The sequence below is a fragment of the Phyllobates terribilis genome, unplaced genomic scaffold (assembly GCF_046119375.1).
Source record: "Phyllobates terribilis strain yellow unplaced genomic scaffold, ASM4611937v1 Scaffold_13__5_contigs__length_258822181, whole genome shotgun sequence".
Taxonomy (NCBI): Eukaryota; Metazoa; Chordata; class Amphibia; order Anura; family Dendrobatidae; genus Phyllobates; species Phyllobates terribilis.
Window position 1 is genome coordinate 190793659 of NW_027362773.1, and position 12717 is coordinate 190806375.

Sequence of the window (12717 nt, forward strand, 5' to 3'; positions counted from 1 at the left end):
GCTTGCCCCCCCCTAGTTTTGATCCTGGGTACGCCCATGGGCAGACTGTGGAGCTTTTATCCCCATTAGACTGGAGCTCATGTGCGACTTGATCACTGATCCATACATTCCCTCAGTGGCTGCTCTTGTTTTTTTTCTGGAAGCCTCAAAGAGGATGAATGGAGCTGCGTTCAGACGTCCCACCTGCTGCTGCATTTTAAAATGTGGATAAGTGTCCTGACAGGGATAAAAGTTCCCCATTGTTCTGATCCGTGCGGTTTCCAATGGTCAGATTACACCGATCAATAAGATATTGTGGCGCCCCTGCGGGTTCGGTCGCCACAGAGGTAGTGCATCTCACCCAGAGGTGTGGTATCTCACTGTCGGGTAAGGATGAAGGCTGCCCGGGACCCTAACACCTGCATCCAACACATTCCACTTCAGTGGGGGCAGGGTGAGATTGCTCATAAGGGAGAGCACAGTCCCTGGTCCCTAGCTGAAGGGTGGAACTATGTAGTGGGTGTGGGTGGAGGACGTAGTTCAGGGGAGCACAGGAAAGGAAGTGATATAAAAGAGGGAACCAGCTTGGAAAGTAAGTGGAGTTCAGTCAGAGGAGGAGAGTGTGTGGAGCAGGAGCTCTGCAGGAGCTCTGCTCAGGCGGAGCGTGCCTAGTCTGAGAGGCTCAGGAGGTGAGACCAACTGAGGAGAGGAGCAGGAAGGAAGGCTCCAGGAGGAACGAGGCAGGGGCGTACATAGGAATCATGGGGCCCCATAGCAGAAGCTCTAATTGGGCCACCCCCCCAAAAAAAATAAAAATTATTGTCGGGGTCACCAAAGATCAGATCTCACAACTTTCCATCCTTTACATAGTAATTTTCCTCCTGCTGACATCCTAGATCTCTCTTTCATTGCCCCATAAAGTGTGATGCCAATAAAAGGGCCCCCCAAAGACAGTATGAAACACCCATGGTGAATTCCTCCACATGCACAGTATAATGACCCTACTGTACCCCACCTCAACTCCCAGGGTAAAGTATGCAGACCCCAACAAAGTATGATCCCCCAACTGTGAGCCGCTAGAGAGGATGGTATATAATAAGGGAGGGTGTTATACATAATAAAAGAGGAAACTATATAACTAAGGATGGCGCTATACATAATAAGTGAGTACACTATATACTAAGGGACTGTGCTATACATAATAAGGCTACATTCCTGCATCTGTGTGCAGTGTCAGTGTGCAGCCCTGTTTTACTGATGCATTGAGCATGTCCTATTCTAATCCTCAAAATCGGATCAGAACAGAACATTCTCTTACCCTCTTAGATCTCATTCTCAGATCCGTTATTTTCATGGATGTGTGAATGGATCTATAAAACTGAACGAGTCCGTGGACCATCCGATAAAAAGATCTGGCAGCACACGGACATTTCACACAAATGTGAGAATGTGGCCTAAGTGATTTTACAGATAACATTATCACTCCAAGTCATACAGTGCAGATAGAGAATAATATTTACATCCAGGCACTTACTGCTGACGTCTCATCTGATCAGAGTCGGTTTCTGCTGCTTCTTCTCCATCTGGTCGGACCTTCATGTCGACATCTCCCAGCCACGACTCGTCTTGTCACGATGATTTCCAGCCTAGAAAATAACAAGGTCACATATTGTATGCATACATGTGTCTCCCCCGCTCTGCGTCCTCAAATACTGATATGTAACCCCCCCATTAATATACTATTAGCCACTTAGCAATCAAAATATAAAGTGATAAGCAGCACTGTGCACCCCATTAACTATAATCTGCACCCGCCAATAATATAAATGATTCAGTCTCTGTGACTCTCCCCAATTAACTGTAAGGCTATGTGCACACGAAAAACATACAAGGCTTCACAGTACAAGCAAATTGAAACCCCCATAATTGCTCTCTCCCAGCACCCCCATCATTGCTCTCTCCCAGCACCCTCATCATTGCTCTCTCCCAGCACCCCTTTCATTGCTCTCTCCCACCACCTCCATCATTGTGTGGCGCCCAGCTGTGCTTGGTACCACAGATCCTAGAAGGGTGCATTAACGGATTCCTCCACAAGAGGCCCCCACAGCACACACACACCTCCACCTTCCACCTCAGACCACCAGAGGGAGCCCGTTAGGGATATAAATAGGGAAGGTGGAGCTAGGCAGCGGAGTGATTCAGCAGTTCCTCTGGAGACTAGTTCAGCAAGTACAGACCTGAATACAGAGTCGAGCTCAGCCTAGTCTGGAGTCTACAGAGAGTCAAGTCTGAGAGAGGTTTGCCTGCAGTGGAGCCCAGTCCAGACACAGTTGTAGCTCAGTTAGAGCTCAAGGTGTGCTGGCGCCATAAGATCGGTGAAGTGCGGCAAGCTGCCGCTAGTGTGTATAGCCTAGTGAAACCAGGAAGCGCCAGGTCCTGGAAGGTGTGTCGCTGAACGCTCTGATGTAGGACGCAAGCGACGCAAGGTCCTGAAGACGACCATCACCTGCGGAGCTGCGGCCTACCGGAAGAAAAGAAAAGAAGGTAGGCCACGGTTCGCTAGGGGGGCGTCAGAATGTCCGAGGAACAGCACGACGCCGGAATACCGGTTAACGGCCCTGATGTTCAACCCGCGCCCGACGCCGGGCAGGCCGAGGCACCCGCTCCACCAGCAGCGCCTGTAACTCCTGTCATCCCCATAACTCTACCGTACATTCCTGGAGCAAAGTGGCTCCCCCAGTACAACGGCAAACCAGATACCCTGTCTGGATTCAACGGAAGATATGCGGTATCTTGGACATGTACTCTATGACAGGCAAGCAGAGGGCCGCTGTTGTATTAGGACAACTGACTGGTGCTGCGGAACGGGAAGTGGAAACATGGTCGGCCGCAGACCAGGAGTCAGTGTCCGCAATCTTTAAAAAGCTACAGACTGTTTTTGAGGATCATACTGAGCCGGACCTCCGGATGAGGTTCTACAACTGTTCCCAACAGCCGGAGGACAATGTTCGGGACTATGTCTGGCGTCTACAAGGGGCCCTGCGGGCTTTGAAACAGGTTAGTCCGACCAGCATCGAAAATGAAAACAAAATGCTGAAGGAACAGTTTGTCTGGGGACTGAGGTCTCCAGAGGAGAGCAGGACTGTGCGTTGGTGGTCCTTAGATCATCCAGATGCCACCTTTGACAATCTTAAGGACATGGCTATAAAAGGACTGCAGCCCCTTGAAACAAATGCCATCCAATGTTACCAGGGTGGGGCTACCCCAGTGCCTGCTACACCCACCTTTTCCCCAGTGGCTGCTGAAGCCAAGGTTCCAGCAATGTCCCCTAGAGAGCTGGACAGCCTGCGCTCTGAAGTGCGCCAGCTGAGCAAAACCCTGACCACTGTGCTGAGTGCTCTGCAGCTGCGGACGGAGCCCGAGGAAGGAGGGAAAATCATATTAGCCGATAGCCCTGAGGATGTCCCTTGGATGCGAAGGAGGAGGAGGACAACACCACCCTCTACGCTCTACGAGGATCAGTGACCAGCGCCGTCCACAGAAGGACCCTGCCTGCTACCGCTGCCGCAAGACCGGACACACCGCCCAGAATTGTCCTTTAAACGAGAAAACCCTGGTGCCGAGGGCCGACACCCAGGAGTAACTCAGCCAGGCCCTTCAGACTGGTAAAACAGGTTTGTCGGAGGAAGACCTTTCCTGTCCATTGTGCTGGACGGCATCCCGACGCACGCTCTGCTGGACACAGGATCTCAGGTAACCATAGTGCCTGACGTCCTCTACAAGAGATTCTGGTCCATGGACGACCTAAGTCCGCCAGCTCCAAATCATTCTGTTTATGCCTCAAATGGACTCCCCCTTAACCTAATCGGGGTTAAGAATGTGACAGTAAAGGTGGGGAGAGTGGAGCTGAAGGACCAGGGACTATTTGTAGTAGAGACTAATCCTGAGGATACCAATCCGTATATGGTACTAGGCACTAACCTAGTTGGTAACTGTTTGGGAGAAGTTGTGTTCTTACTCCAACAGATAGCTGACACTGCCAGACCAGGACAGAGGAGGGCGCTGGACAGAGGAGGGCGCTGCAGAAGGAGATCCGAGTCCTGATGTACCAACAGCAAGTAAGGTTAACAGATGGTGAAATCGGTAATGTGCGGGTGACTGACCCCATACCCATTGTGATCCCCCCAAAGAGTGAAATGCTTATCTATTGTAGAGCCGCCATAGGTCTTAGAGGACAGAGCTACCAGGCGGTAGTAGAACCCCTTTGCTTCGAGCACAGACCCACGCTCTTAACCGCCAGAGGAGTGGTGGATGTACGCAATGGGAGGGTTCCCGTCCGTCTTCTCAACTGTGGGGAAGATGAGGTCAGATTGCCACGTTATGCCACTGTTGCCAAATTACATGCTGTAAATAACAACTGCATTCACAAGGCGGAGTCCTTAACCTCACCAGACGAAGTGGAGGATGATGACCCTGCAACACAGGTGGAGGATTGGTGTCAACAGCTCCATGTTGGGTCAGACACCACTCCTGCCCATCAGAAACAGGGTGTACACCGGGTGGTTCAAGAATACGCGCAGGTGTTCAGTAAACATCCACTTGACTTCGGGAGGATTAAGGGGGTTCAACATCATATCCCCACAGGTGACCATCCACCCATCAAAGAACGTTACAGGCCTATACCACCAGCTCACTACCAGAAGGCAAAGGAGATGCTGCACGACATGAGAAAGGCAGGGGTGGTAAGGGATAGTTGTAGTCCCTGTCAGCTCCTCTAGTGCTAGTTAGGAAAACGGATGGGAGCATGAGAATGTGTGTAGATTACCGACAAGTAAATCGCATTACACATAAAGATGCATACCCTTTACCATGCATAGAGGAGTCCCTAGCTGCCTTAAAGTCTGCAAATTACTTTTCCACCCTTGACCTCACTAGTGGGTACTGGCAAGTAGCTGTGGCTGAGGAGGATCGGGAGAAGACGGCCTTCACTACCCCGATGGGACTCTGCGAGTTCAACAGTATGCCGTTTGGACTCTGCAATGCCCCTGGAACGTTCCAGAGATTGATGGAGTGCTGCATGGGACACCGCAACTTCAAGACTGTGTTACTATACCTGGATGACATAATAGTGTACTCCAAAATGTATGAGGACCACTTGAAGCACCTGGCAGAGGTATTTGAGTCACTGTCCCAGTACGGGATGAAGTTGAAGCCCTCAAAGTGCCACCTGCTCAAGAGAAAGGTACAGTACCTGGGGCACATTGTCAGTCCGGAAGGGGTAGCACCAGACCCAGAGAAGGTCACTGCCATCCAGAAGTGGCCGGAGCCGAAGAACCTCAAAGAGGTGCGTCAGTTTTTGGGACTAGTAGGATACTACCGGAGATTTGTAAAAGACTACACCAAGAAAGCAGCTCCTCTGCAAGACCTCCTGGTAGGGCAGTCCCCCAAAGGCAGAAATCCCCCATTCCACTGGGGTAAGGAGCAAGCCGAGTCGTTTCAGGAGATGAAGGAGATCCTGACGGGCGATGAGATCCTAGCCTACCCTGACTACAGCCAACCGTTCCTGCTGTATACTGATGCCAGCAACGAAGGACTGGGAGCTGTCTTAAGTCAGAAGCAGAATGGCCAAGAGAAAGTGATCGCATATGCAAGAAGGAAGCTCCGCCCGACCGAGAGGAACCCAGAGAACTATAGCAGCTTTAAGTTGGAGTTCCTGGCCTTGGTCTGGGCCATCACTGAAAGGTTCAAGCACTATCTAGCCTCCAGTAAGTTCACTGCCTTCACTGATAACAACCCCTTGACCCATCTTGAAACAGCTAAGCTAGGAGCACTGGAACAACGATGGATGGCTCGGCTGTCAAATTATAAATTCACAATTAAATACCGGGCAGGCCGCAAGAACGCCAACGCCGATGCCCTGTCCAGGATGTCTCACCAGTCAGACACAGAAGAAGAAGTGGATGACCTGGAAGAGATTGCGCTACCTGCCTTTCACCGGAATGGGATGATCCACGAGCAGCGAGCCTCCAGGAGGTAGCGTGGAAAGACGTTAAATCCCCTGCCTCACCACAGCTGGAAAGAGACCCAGGACAGTGAGCCGGTTGTCAGCCGCATCAAGGAGCTGATAACACAAGAAGGTTCCTCCTTGGAAAAAGAAGCGTCTCTGCAAGCAAAGCAGCTGTGGAACGAGAGAAGCCGGCTGTTTATCTACCGTGAGAAGCTGTGCCGGAGGTACGTCAATCCAAAAACCCATGAGATGGTATGGCAGATAGTGGTCCCCAAGACAGACATCCAAATGGTTTTGGAGGCCTACCACGATCAGGCGGGGCACTTTGGCTGGAAAAAGCTAGAGACCCTGTTGAAGTGTCGATTCTACTGGGTAGGAATGCGCAGCTCCATTGAGCGGTGGTGCCGGGACTGTGGACCCTGTGGCCTCAGAAGAAAAGACTACAGCAGCCAGAAGGCACCCCTGCAACCCATCAAGACGACTCGGCCCCTGGAGATCGTGGCCCTGGACCATGTCAAGCTGTCCCCCAGCAGGTCAGGGTACTCTTATGCTCTGACCATGGTGGATCACTACTCACGTTTCCTGGTGGTCGCCCCCATCAAAGACTTGATGGCAGAGACAGCAGCAAAGACGTTCCAAGCGTATTTCTGTAGACCCCATGGTTATCCTGAGCAGGTGCTGACGGACCAAGGCCCGGCCTTTGAGGCTGAGTTGTTCAAGGAGTTCTGCCATCTATACGGGTGTAAGAAGATAAGAACTACACGGTACCACCCACAAACCAATGGTCTCTGTGAGAAGATGAATAACATCATCATCGACCTGCTAAAGACAATACCAGTTGAGGAGAGAAATCAGTGGCCAGACCTACTACCTGACCTAGTAGATCTGTACAATCACATACCAGTAAGTTCCACCAACTGTACTACGGCATATCTCATGCGAGCAAGGCCAGGAAAGCTGCCCATGGACCTGGAGCTTGGTGTTGTAGAACCAGAAGCGGATGTGACCACTGAGGACTGGGACACGGCCAGACAGGAGCAGTACAGAAGAGTACAAGCCTGTGTTGAAGACAGTCTCACTCAGGTGAGGGACAAGCAGGAAGCTCAATACAACAGAGGTGCCCAAGCAGAACCCTTCACACCTGGTGAAGTAGTACTAAAAAGGAAAAGAAGAAACCACAAACTTGATGACCAGTGGGAGAGGGAACCCTACACTGTGTTGAATTCAAGATTTGATAATAAGAAGACCTGCATAATTAGTAGAGACGGAGGAAGGACGACTGCAACACTATCCATGGATCACCTAAAGTTGTGTCCAGACCTGCTAAAGCCCCAAGGAGAAGTGCCTCTCATTATCCCGGAGGAGCCTAAAGAAGCAGTAATACACACTGACTTAGGAGATTTCCCGGCAGATTGGTCCCAACTAGGAGGAGCAGTAATCATCCCTGTAATTACCTTCTACCCACAGCAAGAAGAACCTGTAAGAGCTGAAGAGGAGCCAGCTCAAGAAGAGTCCCCGGAAGAAGGATCCCCGGTTGGAGCAGAACAAGAAGGCCCAGCCTATGGTATACTTGCCAGTCCTGTAGAGAGGTCAACGCAGCCTTGTAGCCCCTCCACACCTAGTACTGACACATTGGGAGGTAGAGCACCTATTAGTGCCTCACGCATTCCAGTACCACGCAGGTCCACGCGTAGTACTTAAGGTCAACCCCCTGTCAGGTAAAATCAGTAAGATAGCTAAATTTTGACATGTGTAGATAGTTACCCCTGGGATATTGAACTGCATTTCTGTGTGTTTTCGTGCATATGTATATTACTTTGTGTTTTGTCTTATTGATGAACAGTTTAAATGATACGGACACTTCCCTTGTGACATACAGAACTTTGTGGCTGAGGACTATGTGCAGCCCAAAAACTATTTCTTGTAAATATTTGCACTCCCTGGAGTGCCCTTCTAGGTGCCCTCAGAAGTAAAACCTGTCTGGAGTGGCACTCCTGGAGGTCCAACTCAGGATCTTCATGCCCTGCAGCCACCCCAGGGCCTACGTTCAGGGTTTGGGACAGGTCCCTCAAGTTACCAAGTACTCTGCCTTGTGAGATGGACATCCTTTTGGGGAACCTCACCAAAGGAGACTTATATTCTGAGGTTGCTTATGGTCTATACGTATAAAGTTGTTATTTAGAATGTTATGCAACGTTTAAGAATGTGCCTCCCATAAAGGGAAGATTGTTATTGTTAATGTTCATCATTTTCTAAAATGTGTTTCAGCCCGGGAGTGCTGAGCTTCGCTAGGGGGGAATGTGGCGCCCAGCTGTGCTTGGTACCACAGATCCTAGAAGGGTGCATTAACGGATTCCTCCACAAGAGGCCCCCACAGCACACACACACCTCCACCTTCCACCTCAGACCACCAGAGGGAGCCCGTTAGGGATATAAATAGGGAAGGTGGAGCTAGGCAGCGGAGTGATTCAGCAGTTCCTCTGGAGAGTTCAGCAAGTACAGACCTGAATACAGAGTCGAGCTCAGTCTAGTCTGGAGTCTACAGAGAGTCAAGTCTGAGAGAGGTCAGCCTGCAGTGGATCCCAGTTCAGACGCAGTTGTAGCTCAGTTAGAGCTCAAGGTGTGCTGGCGCCATAAGATCGGTGAAGCGCGGCAAGCTGCCGCTAGTGTGTATAGCCTAGTGAGGGCAAGAGCGTGGCCGAAGGCGAGTGGAAAGTGAGTAGCATTGGGGGCAGAGGAGCTGTACAAGCTCACCCCAGAAAGCATATACCGGACACCGGGTCCGAGCTTACTGGGATCTCTATGACCCAGTAGGACATAACCAGAATCCCTGGAAGACTTCAAGTCCCAGGATCACCTAAGAGCTGATAAGTAACAGAGCCAGGAGTCACGGAGGCCCCGCAAGCTGGAAGCGCGTGCTCCAAGAGAAGGTTCCTACCACAAAGTCAGCCGGTGCAGTACAGAAACCAGGTTAGGCCTAGCTCCAGGCAGGTCAGAAACTTACCACACAAAGGTAAGAAACAGGAGGCCCTACACCCGCTCTCTGGGGAGGATCCTGATATGCACCCTTCACTCTACAGTGCTCCAGGACGTGCCTGAATTTCCATCAGTAAAAGGTACTGAAGTGACTATCGTGTCTGTCCCTGTTCATGCTCTGACCCGGCTGGGTCCCATCTGTCCTGCATCCTTAAATCTCCGCTGCCCTGAGGCCTAGCCCCACCTGTGGGGAGCTATACCACGCAAGCTGCCTTAACACCGGCCTCAGTGGGCTGCCGCAGCGCTGGTGATCCTCACCAGACACCACAGGTGGCGTCACGAACTTAGTAACATAATCATCCACCCTTTTAAAAGAGAGGCCCAGGGTACGGCCCCGGGAGCCGACCACCACAACATCCCCCAGAGTCAGGCCGTAACAAGGCCCAAGCGCCAAGTACTCCCCATTTCCCCCCTGGGCTCCACAATTGCTCTGTCCCAGCACCCCCATCATTGCTCTGTCCCAGCACCCTCATCGTTGCTCTCTCCCACCACCCCCATCATTGCTCTCTCTCAGCACCCGCATCATTGCTCTGTCCCACCACCCCCATCATTGCTCTGTCCAAGCACCCTCATCGTTGCTCTCTCCCAGCACCCCCATCATTGCTCTGTCCCAGCACCCTCATTGTTGCTCTCTCCCAGCACCCCCATCATTGCTCTCTCTCAGCACCCGCATCATTGCTCTGTCCCACCACCCCCATCATTGCGCTCTCCCAGCCCCCATCATTGCTCTCTCCCAGCCCCCCATCATTGCTCTGTCCCAGCACCTCCATCATTGCTTCTTCCAGCACTCTCATCATTGCTCTCTCCCAGCACCCCCATCATTGCGCTCTCCCAGCACCCCCATCATTTCCTCTCAGCATCCCATCATTACTCTGTCCCAGCACCTCCATCATTGCTCTCTCCCAGCCCCCCACCATTGCTCTGTCCCAGCACCCCCATCATTGCTCTCTCCCAGCACCCCCATCATTGCTCTCCCAGCAACACGTCATTGCTCTCTCCTTCCCCACCATCCCCATCATTGCTCTCTCCAGCCCTATCAGCCCCATTATTGCTCTTCCCAGTCCCATCATTCCTCTCCCCAGCCCCATCAGCCCCATTATTGCTCTTCCCAGCCCCATCAGCCCCATTATTGCTCTTCCCAGCCCCATCATTCCTCTCCCCAGCCCCATTATTGCTCTTCCCATCCCCATCAGCCCCATTATTGCTCTTCCCAGCCCCATCATTCCCCTCCCCAGCCCCATCAACTCCATTATTCCTCTCCCCAGCCCCATCAGCCCCATTATTGCTCACCCCAGCCACACCATCCCATAATTGCGCTCCCCAGCCCCACCATCCCCATCATTGCTCTCCCCAGCCCAATCATTCCTCTCCCCAGCCCCATCATTGCTCTCCCTAGCCCCACAATCCCATTATTCCTCTCCCCAGTACCATCAGCCCCATTATTCCTCTCCCCAGTCCCATCATTCCTCTCCCCTACCACATTATTGCTCTTCCCAGCCCCATTAGTCCCATTATTCCTATCCAAGCCCCATCATTCCTCTCGCCAGCCCCATCAGGCCCATTATTGTTCTCCCCAGCCCCATCAACCCCATTATTCCTCCCCCAGCCCCATCAGCCCCATTATTGCTCTCCCCAGCCCCATCAACCCCATTATTCCTCTCCCCAGCCCCATCAGCCCTCTCCCCAGCCCCAATATTTCTCTCCCCAGCCCCATCATAGCTCTCCCCAGTCCCATCAGCCCCATTATTGCTCTTCCCAGCCCCATCATTTCTCTCCCCAGCCCCACTATCCCACCATTGCTCTCCCCCCCAACTCCCCTCCCCAGCATTTCAGTAAAAAAAAACAAAAAAAAACAACAACTTACCTCAGCTCGCTCCCCTGCAGCAGCATCCTCCTGGTTGCCGGCAGCTTTCTTCCTGACCCAGGCACGCGCTGCATGATGATGTCATCAAGCTGCGCGAGCCTGGGTCAGGGAGGAAGCAGAGGATGAACCCTACAGCTCCGCTGCTATTCTCCTCCTAACAACAGCGGAGCTGCAGGGATCGCTCCCTGACCGCTGCGTGCAGGGAGCAGCTGCACCTTGCGGGCCCCTTGGTGCAGCTGCATGGTGGGAACCTGATGCAGCTGCACCGGCGGCGGTATGTCCACCCCTGGACTGCTATGGGGCCCCCACGGCTCACGGGCCCCATAGCAGTCACGTGGTCTGCCGCCATTGGCGGTACGCCACTGGAACGAGGGAATCCTAGTTGTACGGGCAGTGCTGGAGGCCACCCGTACGCCGAATCTACCAGGACGTGAAAGGATCAAGCCGCAGAGGGGACCGGCCCCTAACTAGTGAGAATTGCAACGTTCAGCTAGAAACCGGAGACTTCTGTACTTTTAGGGTGCAGTTGCCACAGCCACAATTACATCGCCAAAAAGGTGGCCACAGAGGGTCCAGGGGACTGCAGGTCGCCCGACAAGACCCGAGGCTACCGGCTTGGGACACTGACTGTGAGGCGCAGGGTAGGAGGGTGAGAGCCAGCACAGGAAGACGACTGAGAAAGGCACACAGAAAGGGGTCCCGTTAAGTGCTCTTGAATTACCTGAGGGATTGCTGAACCCCTGCCTGGTGAACGCAGCGCGACGTGGGAAGTTACACCGGTACCTCTAACTTGGATTGCAACAACTGTGAGTAAACTCTGAAGACTGCACCCCACTGTCTCCGTGAATTACTGCTGCGCCATCATCCCTGCACTACACTGCACCACAACTGCTACAGCAACATCTAAAACATCCCAGCAACGCCCTGGAGCTAAGCTCTACCTGTGGAGAGCTAAACCAACTCTGCTGCATTAAACACCAGCTCCAGAGGTCCTGCTCCGCAGCGGCGGCTCTACATAGCCGCATACCACAGGTGGCGTCACGAACATTAAATATAAAAACTTTAAATCCCCTGTAAATATACCCCTTTTATTGACCGCCCTGGGTCACGTACCGGGTCACCGCCACTGTTACATTTCCCCTAGCAACGACCGGCCCAGCACCGAGTACCCCACGGCCCAGGGGGCGCATCAATATCACCTAACTAACCTGTGATTCGGTGATAACTTGTTTTCATCAAAGAACCCCTATAATGTAAACTACTGTAATTGTACATCCCAGTTATGGTGGCGCACAGTATATGTGCAGGAGCCGCCTGTGTTTTACAGGCAACGCTCCACTGCTAACAGGTATTTGCATATAGCTGTAGGCTGGGCCCCGAGGATCAATTTCTCCTGTGGGCCCCAGATACCCCAGCCTGACCCTGGTTGAGAGGAATGAATATTCATTCACTTTAACAGCGGGCATACGTGATCGCCGAGCCGCTGCAGGCTGCGGCTGACACTGTGCGGTATTAAAGAAAATGAATAATTACTCCTCTCCACGCACATAATCATCTCAATGTGTGAGGGCACATGGCAGTGATGTCATGAGATCAGCTGCTGCATACCAGGACTGGTGATGAGGAGGCCATGCATACCAGGATTAGTGATGAGGGGGCCATGCATACCAGGATGGGGAGGATGCGGCCATGCATACCAGAATGGGGATGAAGGAGCCATGCATATCAGGATGGGGATGAATGGGCCATGCATATCAGGATGGGGATGAGGGAACCATGCATACCAGGATGGGGATGAAGAAGCCATGCATATCAGGATGGGGATGAAGGA